A 12,446-nucleotide genomic window follows, 5' to 3' on the forward strand; every position below is an offset into this window, starting at 1 on the left:
TCGCCTCACCATGTGCTGAACTTTTAAATGCTCAAGATGCATTTCACCTTTTTTCTCAGCCAACCCTCAATTTGTCTTTAGTCCATGTGCCTCAGAGCCTCTTAAATGTCCCTAATGTATCTGCCTCCCATACCCATACCTGGCAGTGTGTTCCACACACCCACCACTCTCTGTGCAAAATCTATCTCTGACATTCATAAGACCACATGCCATAGGAGCACCATTGGGCCATTCAGTCCATCGAGTCTGCTCTGCCATTCCATCATGGCTGATTTATAAACCCGCACAAACCCAGTTACCTGCCTTTTCCCCGGAACCTTTGACTATTCAAACACCTATCCATCTCGAATTTAAATATATTCAGTAACTTGCCTTCCACTGCCATCTGTGGCAATGAATTCCACAGATTCAGTATCCTCTGGCTAAAGAAACTCCTCCTGGTTCACAGCAGTATTATGTTATTGCCAGTAATACCTTGTAATTAATGACCCTTAATGAAGAGCAGTTAGCTTACCTCTTTGCGGGGCAAATAGTGTCTTACTAACCGTTGAGTTCGACGAGGAATTGGCGAATGTGGCAGATGGGGCTAAATTCTGAAAGTTTTTTTTCATCGGAGTTCAGAGAGGCGGGACTGCGAAGGCGCGTAACGTCGGGCAGTGAAGCGCGGAAGATTTAAAAGGAACAGAGCCTCATACAGCGGGCAGCGTCGTTTGCGGGCGGCGGAGTGAGCCGGGAGCACAGTGAAGGCTTAAGGGTTTTGGCTCAACTGGCTCCGGCGGAAACGGGCGAGGCGAAGGAGGTTTGGTTTTCATTTTTTCCTGTTATTTGAGGAGAGGGGGAAGTATGAGTGTGAGGGCAGTTTGTTGTTCTCGGTGCCGGACTTGGGGGGTCGTGGAGTCTCCCAGCCTCCCGGACACCACATCTGCGCCAGGTGCGCCAAGATGCAGCTCCTAAGGGACCGCATTAGGGATCTGGAGCTGCAGCTCGATGACCTTTGTCTGGTCAGGGAGAGTGAGGAGTTGATAGAGAGGAGTTACAGGCAGGTGGTCACACCGGGGCCACGGGAGGCAGACAAGTGGGTCACGGTTAGGAGGGGGAAGGGGAAGCATCAGATACTAGAAAGTACCCCAGTGGCTGTGCCCCTTGCAATAAATACTCCTGTTTGAGTACTGTTGGGGGGGACAGCTTACCCGGGGGAAGCGACAGTGGCCGTGCCTCTGGCACAGAGTCTGGCCCTGTAGCTCAGAAGGGTAGGGCAAGGAAGAGGAGGGCAGTTGTGATAGGGGACTCGATAGTAAGGGGGTCAGATAGGCGATTCTGTGGACGCAGTCTGGAGACCCGGATGGTAGTTTGCCTCCCTGGTGCCAGGGTCAAGGATGTTTCTGATCGCATCCAAGATATCCTGAAGTGGGAGGGAGAGGATCCAGAGGTTGTGGTACATATAGGTACCAATGACATAGGTAGGAAAAGGGAAGAGGTCCTGAAAGAAGAATATATGGAGTTAGGAAGGAAGTTGAGAAAAAGGACAGCAAATGCAGTAATCTCGGGATTACTGCCTGTGCCACGTGACAGTGAACATAGGAATGCAATGAGGTGGAGGATAAATGCGTGGCTGAAGGATTGGAGCAGGGGGCAGGGATTCAAGTTCTTGGATTATTGGGATCTCTTTTGGTGCAGGTGTGACCTGTATAAAAAGGACGGGTTGCACTTGAATCCTAGGGGGACCAATATCTTGGCGGGGAGATTTGCGAAGGGTATGAGGAGACTTTAAGCTAGAATGGTTGGGGGATGGGAATCAAATCGAAGAGACTAGGAGAGAGGGGGTTCTTTGACAAATAGAGAAAGCTAGTAGATAGTGTATGAGGGAGGATAGGCAGGGGACAGAGATCGGGTGCACTCAGACTGAAGATGTATGGGAGAAGGAAGAAAAAGACAACAAAGTTGTTTGCTCCATTGAGGATAAACAGAGAGCAAGAGTTGGAGAGTTTCTTAAATGCATCTATTGTAATACTAGGAGCATTGTAAGAAAGGGGGATGAGCTTAGAAGACTAATTGATACCTGGAAATATGTTGTTTTAGCTATTAGTGAAACATGTTTGCAGGAGGGGTGTGATTGGCAACTAAATATTCCTGGATTCCATTGCTTCATGTGTGATAGAATCAGAGGGGCAAGAGGAGGAGGTGTTGAATTGCTTGTAAGAGAAAATATACCAGCGGTGTTCTGGTAGGATAGATTAGTGGACTCCTCTAGGGAGGCTAGTTGGGTGGAATTGAGGAATGGGAAAGGTGCAGTGATGCTTATAGGGGTGTATTATAGATCACTTCATGGGGACCGAGAACTGGAGGAGCAAATTTGTAAGGAGATAACAGATATTTGTAGTAAGCACAAGGTTGTGATTGTGGGAGATTTTAATTTTCCACACATTGACTGGGAAGCCCATTCTGTAAAAGGGCTGGATGGTTTGGAGTTTGTAAAATGTGTGCAAGATAGTTTTTTGAGGCAATACATAGAGGTACCAACTAGAGAAGGGGTAGTGTTGGATCTCCTGTTAGGGAATGAGATAGGTCGGGTGACGGAGGTATGTGTTGGGGAGCACTTCGGGTCCAGTGATCACAATGCCATTAGTTTCAATATAATTATGGAGAAGGACACAGGGTTGAGATTTCTGATTTGAGAAAGGCTAACTCTGAGGAGATGTGAAAGGATTTAGAAGGAGTGGATTGAGACAATTTCTTTTATGGGAAGGATGTAATACAGAAATAGAGATCAGTTAAAGGTGAAATTTTGAGGCTACAGGATCTTTATGTTCCTGTTAGGTTGAAAGGAAAGGTTAAAAGTTTGAGAGAGCTATGATTTTCAAGGGATATCGGAAACTTGGTTCGGAAAAAGAGAGGGATCTACAATAAATATAGGCAGCTTGGATTAAATGAGGTGCTCAAGGAATATAAAGAATGTACAAAGAATCTTAAGAAAGAAATTAGAAAAGCTAAAAGAAGATATGAGGCTGCTTTGGCAAGTAAGGTTAAAATAAATCCAAAGAGTTTCTACAGTTATATTGATAGCAAAAGGATAGTGAGGGATAAAATTGGTCCCTTAGAGAATCAGAGTGGACAGCTATGTGCGGAGCCAAAATAGATAGGGGAGATTTTGAACAATTTCTTTTCTTCAGTATTCACGAAGAAGGAGGGTATTGAATTGTGTTAGGTGAAGGAAACAAGAAGGGAAGTTCTTGTTTCCTTCATCTGACAATTGACAATTAAAAAAGAAGTACTGGCGCTGTTGAGGAACATAAAAGTGGATAAGTCTCCGAGTCCTGACAGGATATTCCCTTGGTCCTTGAGGGACGTTAGTGTAGAAATAGCAGGGACTCCGACAGAAATATTTCAAATGTTATTAGAAACGGGGATGGTGCCGGAGGATTGGCGTATTGCTCATGTTGTTCCATTGTTTAAAAAGGGTTCTAAGAGTAAACCTAGAAATTATCGGCCTGTGAGTTTGACGTCAGTGGTGGGTAAATTGATGGAAAGTATTCTTAGAGATGGTATATATAATTATTTGGATAGACAGCGTCTGATTAGGAACAATTAACATGGATTTGTGCGTGGAAGGTCAGTTTGACAAGTCTTATTGATTTTTTTGAAGAGGTCACTAGAGAATTTGACGAGTGTAAGGCGGTGGATGTTGTCTATATGGACTTCAGTAAGGCCTTTGAGAAGGTCCTGCAGGGAAGGTTGGTTAGGAAGGTTCAATCATTAGATAGCAATATTGAAGTAGTAAAATGGATAGCAGTGTCTGGATGGGAGAGGCCAGAGAGTGGTGGTGGATAACTGTTTGTCCGATTGGAGGCCGGTGACTAGTGGTGTGCCTCAGGGATCTGTACTGGGTTCGATGTTATTTCTCATATACATTAATGATCTGGATGATGGGGTTGTAAATTGGATTAGTAAGTATGCAGATGATACTAAGGTAGGTGGCGCTGTGGATAATGAAGTAGATTTTCAAACCTTGCAGAGAGATATAGGCCAGTTAGAAGAGTGGGCTGAAAGATGGCAGATGGAGTTTAATGCTGATAAATGTGAGGTGCTACATTTTGGTAGGACTAATCAAAATAGGACATTCATGGTAAATGGTAGGGCATTGAACAGTGCAGTAGAGCAGAGGAATCTAGGAATAATGATGCATAGTTCCCTGAAGGTGGAATCTCATGTGGATAGGGTGGTGAAGAAAGCTTTTCGGTTGCTGGTCTTTATAAATCAGGGCATTGAGTATAGGGGTTGGGATGTAATGTTGAAGCTATACAAGATATTGGTGAGGCCAAATTTGGAGTATTGTGTACAGTTTTGGTCACCGAATTATAGGATAAATGTCAACAAAATAGAGAGAGTACAGAGGAGATTTATTAGAATTTTACCTGGGTTTCATCATCTAAGTTACAGAGAAAGGCTGAACAAGTTAGGTTTAGAGAGTATGCATTCTGATCAGAGATTAAGGGAGCTAGGGCTTTACTCTTAGAAACATAGAAACATAGAAAATAGGTGCAGGAGTAGGCATTTGGCCCTTCGAGCCTGCATCGCCATTTATTATGATCATGGCTGATCATCCAACTCAGAACCCCGCCCCAGCCTTCCCTCCATACCCCCTGACCCCCATAGCCACAAGGGCCATATCTAACTCCCTCTTAAATATAGCCAATGAACTGGCCTCAACTGTTTCCTGTGGCAGAGAATTCCACAGATTCACCACTCTCTGTGTGAAGAAGTTTTTTGTAATCTCGGTCCTAAAAGGCTTCCCCTCTATCCTCAAACTGTGGCCCCTCGTTCTGGACTTCCCCAACATCGGGAACAATCTTCCTGCATCTAGCCTGTCCAATCCCTTTAGGATCTTATACGTTTCAATCAGATCCCCCCTCAATCTTCTAAATTCCAACGAGTACAAGCCCAGTTCATCCAGTCTTTCTTCATATGAAAGTCCTGCCATCCCAGGAATCAATCTGGTGAACCTTCTTTGTACTCCCTCTATGGCAAGGATGTCTTTCCTCAGATTAGGGGACCAAAACTGCACACAATACTCCAGGTGTGGTCTCACCAAGGCCTTGTACAACTGCAGTAGTACCTCCCTGCTCCTGTACTCGAATCCTCTCACTATAAATGCCAGCATAACATTCGCCTTTTTCACCGCCTGCTGTACCTGCATGCCTGCTGTACTCTTTGGAGAGAAGGAGGATGAGAGGAGACATGATAGAGGTATACAAGATAATAAGGAATAGATAGAGTGGATAGCCAGTGCCTCTTCCCCAGGGCACCACTGCTCAATACAAGAGGACGTGGCTTTAAGGTAGGGGGTGGGAAGTTCAAGGGGGCATTAGAGGAAGGTTCTTTACTCAGAGAGTGATTGGTGCGTGGAATGCACTGCCTGAGTCAGTGGTGGAGGCAGATATACTAGTGAAGTTTGAGAGACTACTAGAGAGGTATATGGAAGAATTTAAGGTGGGGTCTTATATGGGAGGCAGAGTTTGAGGGTCGGCACAACATTGTGGGCCGAAAGGCCTGTAATGTGCTGTACTATTCTATGTTCTATGTTTAAGTTAGGTTTTTATTATTTGGAACATAGAAGGGTGAGGGGACTTGATAGAGGTATTTAAAATTATGAGGGGATAAATAGAGTTGACATGGATAGGCTTTTTCCTTTGTGAGTGGGGGAGATTCAAACAAGAGGACATGAGTTGAGAGTTAAAGGGCAAAAGTTTAGGGGTAACATGAGGGGGAACTTCTTTACTCAGAGAGTGGTAGCTTTGTGGAACGAGCTTCCAGCAGAAGTGGTTGAGGCAGGTTCGATGTTGTCGTTTAAAGTTAAATTGGACAGCTATATGGACAGGAAAGGAATGGAAGGTTATGGACTGAGTGCAGGTCGGTGGAACTAGATTAGAGTAAGCGTTTGGCACGGACTAGAAGGGCTGAGATGGCCTGTTTCCGTGCTGTAATTGTTATATGCTTATATGGTTATATATCTCCATCCTGATGGTAACACTGTGCAGAGAGCGTGTCCTGTTGGTGGGAAACTTTAATGACGGAGGCCACTGTTACAAGAATCACCCCTTGTAATAATGATCAGTGATGTACAGAGAATCTGTATTTAACAACAAGTAACATTTAATTATTTCAACTAAAGAGCACGTAGGTTCATACTCTATCTACCTGTGTGCACCCTACCAGAACCCCTGACACTCCATAGACAGCCAATGAAGAGAAAAGGTATTACCCAGGAAAGTAGTCTACGCTGGCCAGGTGTCCGTGGGGTCCTCCTTATCAGCGATGGTTGGATGGCTGCTGATGAGTTATCGCCCCTGCATATTTGGATTCCTGAGTCTTATACTGTTCCTCATCAACTGGACTGTTGGATCTCCATCCCGTTGGCTCAAGGTCACCTGACCTACCTGGGACACCTTCTTTCTGGTCATTGTACAGGGCTACAGCCAACACTGTTTCATAGGTCTGCCCACCCAAGCCTTGTGTATTCGTATCTGAACATCCTTGCTGGTCCAAACCAGTTAAATGCAGCAAACCAGACAGAGTCTAACGGGACTACAGATTTCTTATTTGGCAGGTCTGGTATTTTACATAACAAGTAGCTACTCCTCTGAGAATGGTCTCAGGTTTATTGTTCTGATTAGATTGTCCCAGAGTCCGAAATCAATTCAGAGTCCACGCCCTTTACATAACAAAAGGCTACGTGGTTGAGAATGGCCTCAGGTTTAGCAAATCATCACCTGAAACTTCCTGTGTCCACATTCAGTTGCTCTGGTTAGATTATCCAAGAGTAGACAAACTGGGGGAAAACAGAGAGAACTGGTTTGTCTGCTTCCCCTGTCCTTATTGCGACTGAAGTTTCTTCTTTTCTGCGGGGAGTTTTCTGCCACGGACAGTGTCTTTTTCGGGTCAACTGTGGTCTGAATGCTCCAGGGTGGATGGTGGAGGGTTTTGCAGAGATACAGGGTGTTCTGGGGGTTTACAGAATTGGGGAGTGGTGTAGGGGTTGGAAGGGTTTTTACAGATGGCGAGGGGTGTCTGTGCACTTTTCCACCACTGTGGAAATATGCTTTACTTGTAGTACCAAAATGGCATTTTTGTCTGAAGCAAAATTAAAACTGTACTGTGTCGGAGTGTTCTGCTAATAATGTTCGTGCATCACTATGCTACGTGAACCTGAGTCCCTGACTGTAGACCGCAGTCCCTACACTGCATTCCATCTGCCACTTCATTGTCTGTTCTCCAAACCGGTCTGAGCCCTTCTGCAGACACCCACTATACTCTGAGCTACCTGTCCGGCACCTACCTTGGTATCAACTGCAAAGTTGGTTATCAAGCCATCAATCCTCTCATCCAGATTGTTGATATCTAACAGGAAAAGAAACGGTCTCAATAATGACCCCAGCGGAACGCCATGAGTTACTGGCAGCAAACAGAATAGGCTCGCATTGTTCTGACTCTGTGCCTCCCGCCACTAATCCAATCTTCCATCGATGTCAGTATTTTTTTCCTGTAACACCATGAGCTGTGATGTTGTTAGGCAGTCTCATGTGCAAGATTTTGTTAAAGAACATCTGAAAATCCAAACAAACAGCATCCACTTTCTCTCCTTTGTCTGTCCTGCCTGTTAGTTCATCAAAGGATTCCAACGGATTCCTCAAACAGGTTTTAGATCATGTGCCGCCAAGTATCCTGGAAAATTATCCTGAATGGACTCCAACCACTGAGTTCAGACTGACTGTCCAAAAGTTTCCTTTCTTCTGTCTCCCTCCCTTCTTAAAGCGTGAAGTGACATTTGCAACTTTCTAGTCTCCCAGAAACATTCCAAAAACAAGAGACACTTAAAAGTTCATTACCCAATCTTTAAGAGAAACAGGAGGGGTAACCTTTTCACTCAGAGGCGGGGAGAATGTGGAACAAGCTGCCAGAGCAAGTGGCAGGGGCGAATTCAACATTTAAGTGAAGTTTGGATGGGTGCATAGATGAGAAGGGTATGGAGGTCTATGCTCCTGGTGGAGATTGCTGGAACGAGGCAGATTAATGCTCTTGCACAGACTAGATTCGCCGAAAGGCATTGTTCTGTGTTGTAGTGTTATTTGACTGTAATGCCTTCACAATCTCTTCAGCTACCTCTTTCTGCACCCTGGGGTGTGCACCATCTGTTTTCAGGAGTCTTATCTACCTCCAGGCCTTTCAGCTTCCATAGCAAATTTTCTCCTTAGTAATAGCATCTATACTCACTTCTGCCCCGATACTCTTGAAGTTTTGGCATTTTGTGGGGGGGGGGGGGGGGGAGGAAGATGAGAAGTCAGAGTAAGAAGTGCAAGGTTCCTAAGGATATATTTCCCTTAACAAAACCAGGATTCAGCACTCCATGCTGGCATGAAAAAACTAATAAGAAATACACATCACTACACTGAAATAAAAACACAATTAAGAAAATGAATGGATGGTCACTCTAGAAGATCAAGTTAACCACTCATGTCCCGCCATAGAAGACATCCCCGCGATTTGAGCAGACAAGTTCCAAGCAAAGTGAGAAATGAGTGTGCTTCGCCATGTCTGTACCTCGTTTTATCAGCTGGAGCTGAGATACAAGAAAAATATAATACAAATTAACTCTACTTGATACCTAGTTAGCCCATCGCTTTACTTTGCTTTTTAGATTAGTTGTACGGTGGTTTTTTTTTTGTTTTTTTTTCTTTTCCTTATTGACAGGTATGAAAATTAGTATACTATTTTATTACCTTGTTATTTTATATCTAAACTGCACTGTTTGTATTAACTTATTTTTGTGTATTAATATCTCTTGTAAAGTTATATTGCAACAGTGTATCAGTGCCAATATGGTTTACCTTTTGTGTACTAATTCAATAAAAAGATTTAAAAAGAAAGAAAGTGTGGACGTAGCCTCAGATTCAAACTACATTGGACAAAAGGAGAAAGAAGAATAGCACACATGAAAAAGAAAAATCACACAGCACTCAGATAAGACTTCTAAGTATATATTTTCATCAAAAATGAACTGGATTCAGTGCTTCATGTGTGTATATGAAATTCTGATAAGAAATACAGACCAGGAAACCTAAATGAGAGGCTACCTCAGAAAAAATGAATCATCACTATGGAAGAAAACATTAACCAGTGGAATGAGTACGACCCTCCATGGGAGACATCCCAATGATCTGAGCAGACTAGATGTTGACAAGGAAGCATCGAGCACCTGACTGAGAGTTGGAGATCTCTTCCCAGAAACAGAGGGGTTCCTTTCAGAAATACAGGACAAGGTGGTCAACAAAAAGAAAAAGAAATCAAAAATACAAACCATACAAAGTAACAAGGCAATAAATGCAGAAAATGCCAAGAGAAACCAGACACAATCCAACACATTCCAGGATCCTGCTGCAGTTTAACTCAATCTGATTGCTTACACAGGTACAATCAAGTGGCAAATATCATTCACCAAAATCTTGCTTTAAAATACAAACTCATGAATAACCACCATAACTTCATTAAGGCATCATAAATTCAAGCCTGATCCAGTTAGGGACAGAATCTCACAATTTATATGATAATCAATACATTATGATAATCTAGAAGAACCATCCAGATATAAAATTACAGGATAAATAAGCAGGAACAACTCCCTCAACAGATATAACCATTCTCAACACACACGTTCCTCAACCAATAGGGCATCTCACCAAAGGTATTGGTGTCATCAGTCCGACAACCAAATTATTTTTTCTGTCAATTAGTTTCCAAATGTTGCTACTCTGTCATTTGTTGCCACGACCCACTGCTGATTCCCTTCTCCTCATCATATGTTCTTACCCCAACCATCGTCCAGAGCCCCAAACTCTGCCCTGTGCAGACTTGCCTCTGGTTTCTGACCCTGCTCCGTTGAACATCCAACTAATGGTTTCCCATTCTACTTTCAGTCTTTAGAGGACAGTGGTGTTTTCAACAATCCTTCAGCAGCAGGGAAAATGACCCATAATGTGGAAATGAGCCCTGAATAAGGAGGTTAACTCCCAATGTCATTCTTCCTCAGCCCAGAGATTAGAGGGGTGAAGAACATCTCAGACAGAACTGCAGTCTGCTCGACTTCTTCAGTCTGCGGAAAATTCAAGGGAAACCTCTTCACCCACAGAGTGGTGACTGTTTGGAACCCATTCCACAGATGTGAACAACAGGGGAGGATTTAAAAGGACTGTCGTGGAACTGGATCAATGGCTGGGTCCAGCAGGTCTGAGTACACTGGTTATGTTATAAATATGCTAAGTACCAAAAACAGAGTTTAAAATAGAACTAATTTATTTGTCGGAGATGCAGAATATTAAACTCCAGTCCCATTAAAGGTGAATATGTAGCAGAAGAAACTCCTCCCATGCCCAGTGACCAGGGTGCAGACTGGGTGTGGTGAGCAGCAGCAATAATTGCAGAGTTCAGCACCGACAATCACTCTCAAAATAGCATTCAGCAATGGTGATGGACAAATACCCAGCATGCAGCTAATTAAAACTTTCTCCGCAGTGTGAACCCTGCAGTGTGTCACAAGTGTAACATGCTGTGAGGTTTCACTGCTCATGTAATGGCCTCTCTACACTGATTCACTGCTGAGGTAATGGGTTCTCTGTAGCTGTAATGTTTAGGTTATGACTAGAGATAACAATGTTTTGGAGGGAGGGCTATCCAATGACAGAAATGTTCTCTCTTGTGAGTCTGGAAGAGAGATTTTCGTGGTCTTTTGCTGGGGAGAGATGAGAAGATGCGAATGGAGAGAGTGGGCTCTTTCTATTTTTTTGTTTACTTCACTAACCCTATACTCAAAGTAAGAATTATGAAGCTCAATTGTATAATCACATGTTGTGTACTGTTTGTTATTTCGGGGTACTGATTTGTAACAGGGGACACATTGCACAGCATCCACCCAAACGAGATTTCTTAAGTTTGGCCAGGCTGGGGCGCTGTCACCCCCTGTATTAAGCTGCTAGCCGAAGGGAGAGTTACATAAGGTGAGATGACTGAGTGAATCGCTTCGACATTCACAGCAGGTGAACAGCCTCTCTCCAGTGTGAACCCGGTAGTGTGTCATAAGGATAGACAACTGAATAAATCTAGGAAGATTGCAGGAAGATTGTTTCTGATGTTGGGGAAGTCCAGAACGAGGGGTCACAGTCTGAGGATAAAGGGGAAGCCTTTTAGGACCGAGATTAGGAAAAACTTCTTCACACAGAGAGTGGTGAATCTGTGGAATTCTCTGCCACGGGAAACAGTTGAGGCCCGTTCATTGGCTATATTTAAGAGGGAGTTAGATATGGCCCTTGTGGCTAAAGGGATCGGGGGTATGGGGGGGAAGGCTGGTACAAGGTTCTGAGTTGGATGATCAGTCATGATCATACTGAATGGCGGTGCAGGCTCGAAGGGCTGAATGGCCTACTCCTGCACCTATTTTCTATGTTTCTATGTTACTATTATGTACACACAATGGTCTAAATGAACCAGCAGCAATAGAGCAGACCTGGAGTCTGGTTTTGATGTTAAAAACCACTATTTATTAGTAACTATTTAATATAGTAACTTTAACCAGGTAAATCAAAAGTTAGCAGTGTTACACATATATATGTGTGTAAATATAATTCCCAAACTCGTTAAAGCTTGGGTGGCAACAGTTAAAGTCTTACGATGGAAATGTAAGGAAGTTCAGTTCAATCCACGGAATTGGTGTGTGTGAGGAAGGTATTTGGAATCCAAGGTGAAAAAGACATTATGAGAAGAGCGAGGAAACAGGTCCCGTTGATCTTCCGTCGTCAGGCTCCAAATCCACTCTCGAGTTAGCCAAACACAGCTTATCACTAAGGGGACCATCTTCGAGGGTAAACTACCACCCGGGCAAGGGTAGACACACCGGTAGCCTCCACAGGGTCAGCCCTTACACACACCGTGATACCCACTGATCAATTACCCTGATCGATCCTCAACCCACGCTTGTGGGCACTCGAAAGTCCCACCCAATGACTCCTCTGTCACTGGCCTCCTTTCACTGACCGGTCGCCGTAACCGGTGTCCCACTGTGTGTCTCTGGGAGAGTCATCTGACCTTGCTTAAATAAACTCGCTACGAAGCAACTGTGAACATCGAACTGTCCATCACATAACTCCGCCTCTCTCTCACCATGGCAACCAAGAAGCAACTGTGAACATCGAACTGTCAATCACATAACTCCGCCTCTCTCTCACCATGGCAACCAAGAAGCAACTGTGAACATCGAACTGTCCATCACATAACCCCGCCTCTCTCTCACCATGGCAACCAAGAAGCAACTGTGAACATCGAACTGTCCATCACATAACTCCGCCTCTCTCTCACCATGGCAACCAAGAAGCAACTGTGAACATCGAACTGTCCATCACATA

At 44.1% G+C, this 12,446-nt stretch overlaps 1 protein-coding gene across 1 annotated transcript in view; it reads right to left on the reverse strand.

The window, feature by feature from the left end:
- The window catches only part of LOC140208265 (uncharacterized), a 515,327-nt gene that overhangs the window by 410,721 nt on the left and 92,160 nt on the right, over positions 1–12,446 (reverse strand). The window lies entirely within an intron of this gene.

This window comes from Mobula birostris, chromosome 13 (genome assembly GCF_030028105.1).
Source record: "Mobula birostris isolate sMobBir1 chromosome 13, sMobBir1.hap1, whole genome shotgun sequence".
Classification (NCBI taxonomy): domain Eukaryota; kingdom Metazoa; phylum Chordata; class Chondrichthyes; order Myliobatiformes; family Myliobatidae; genus Mobula; species Mobula birostris.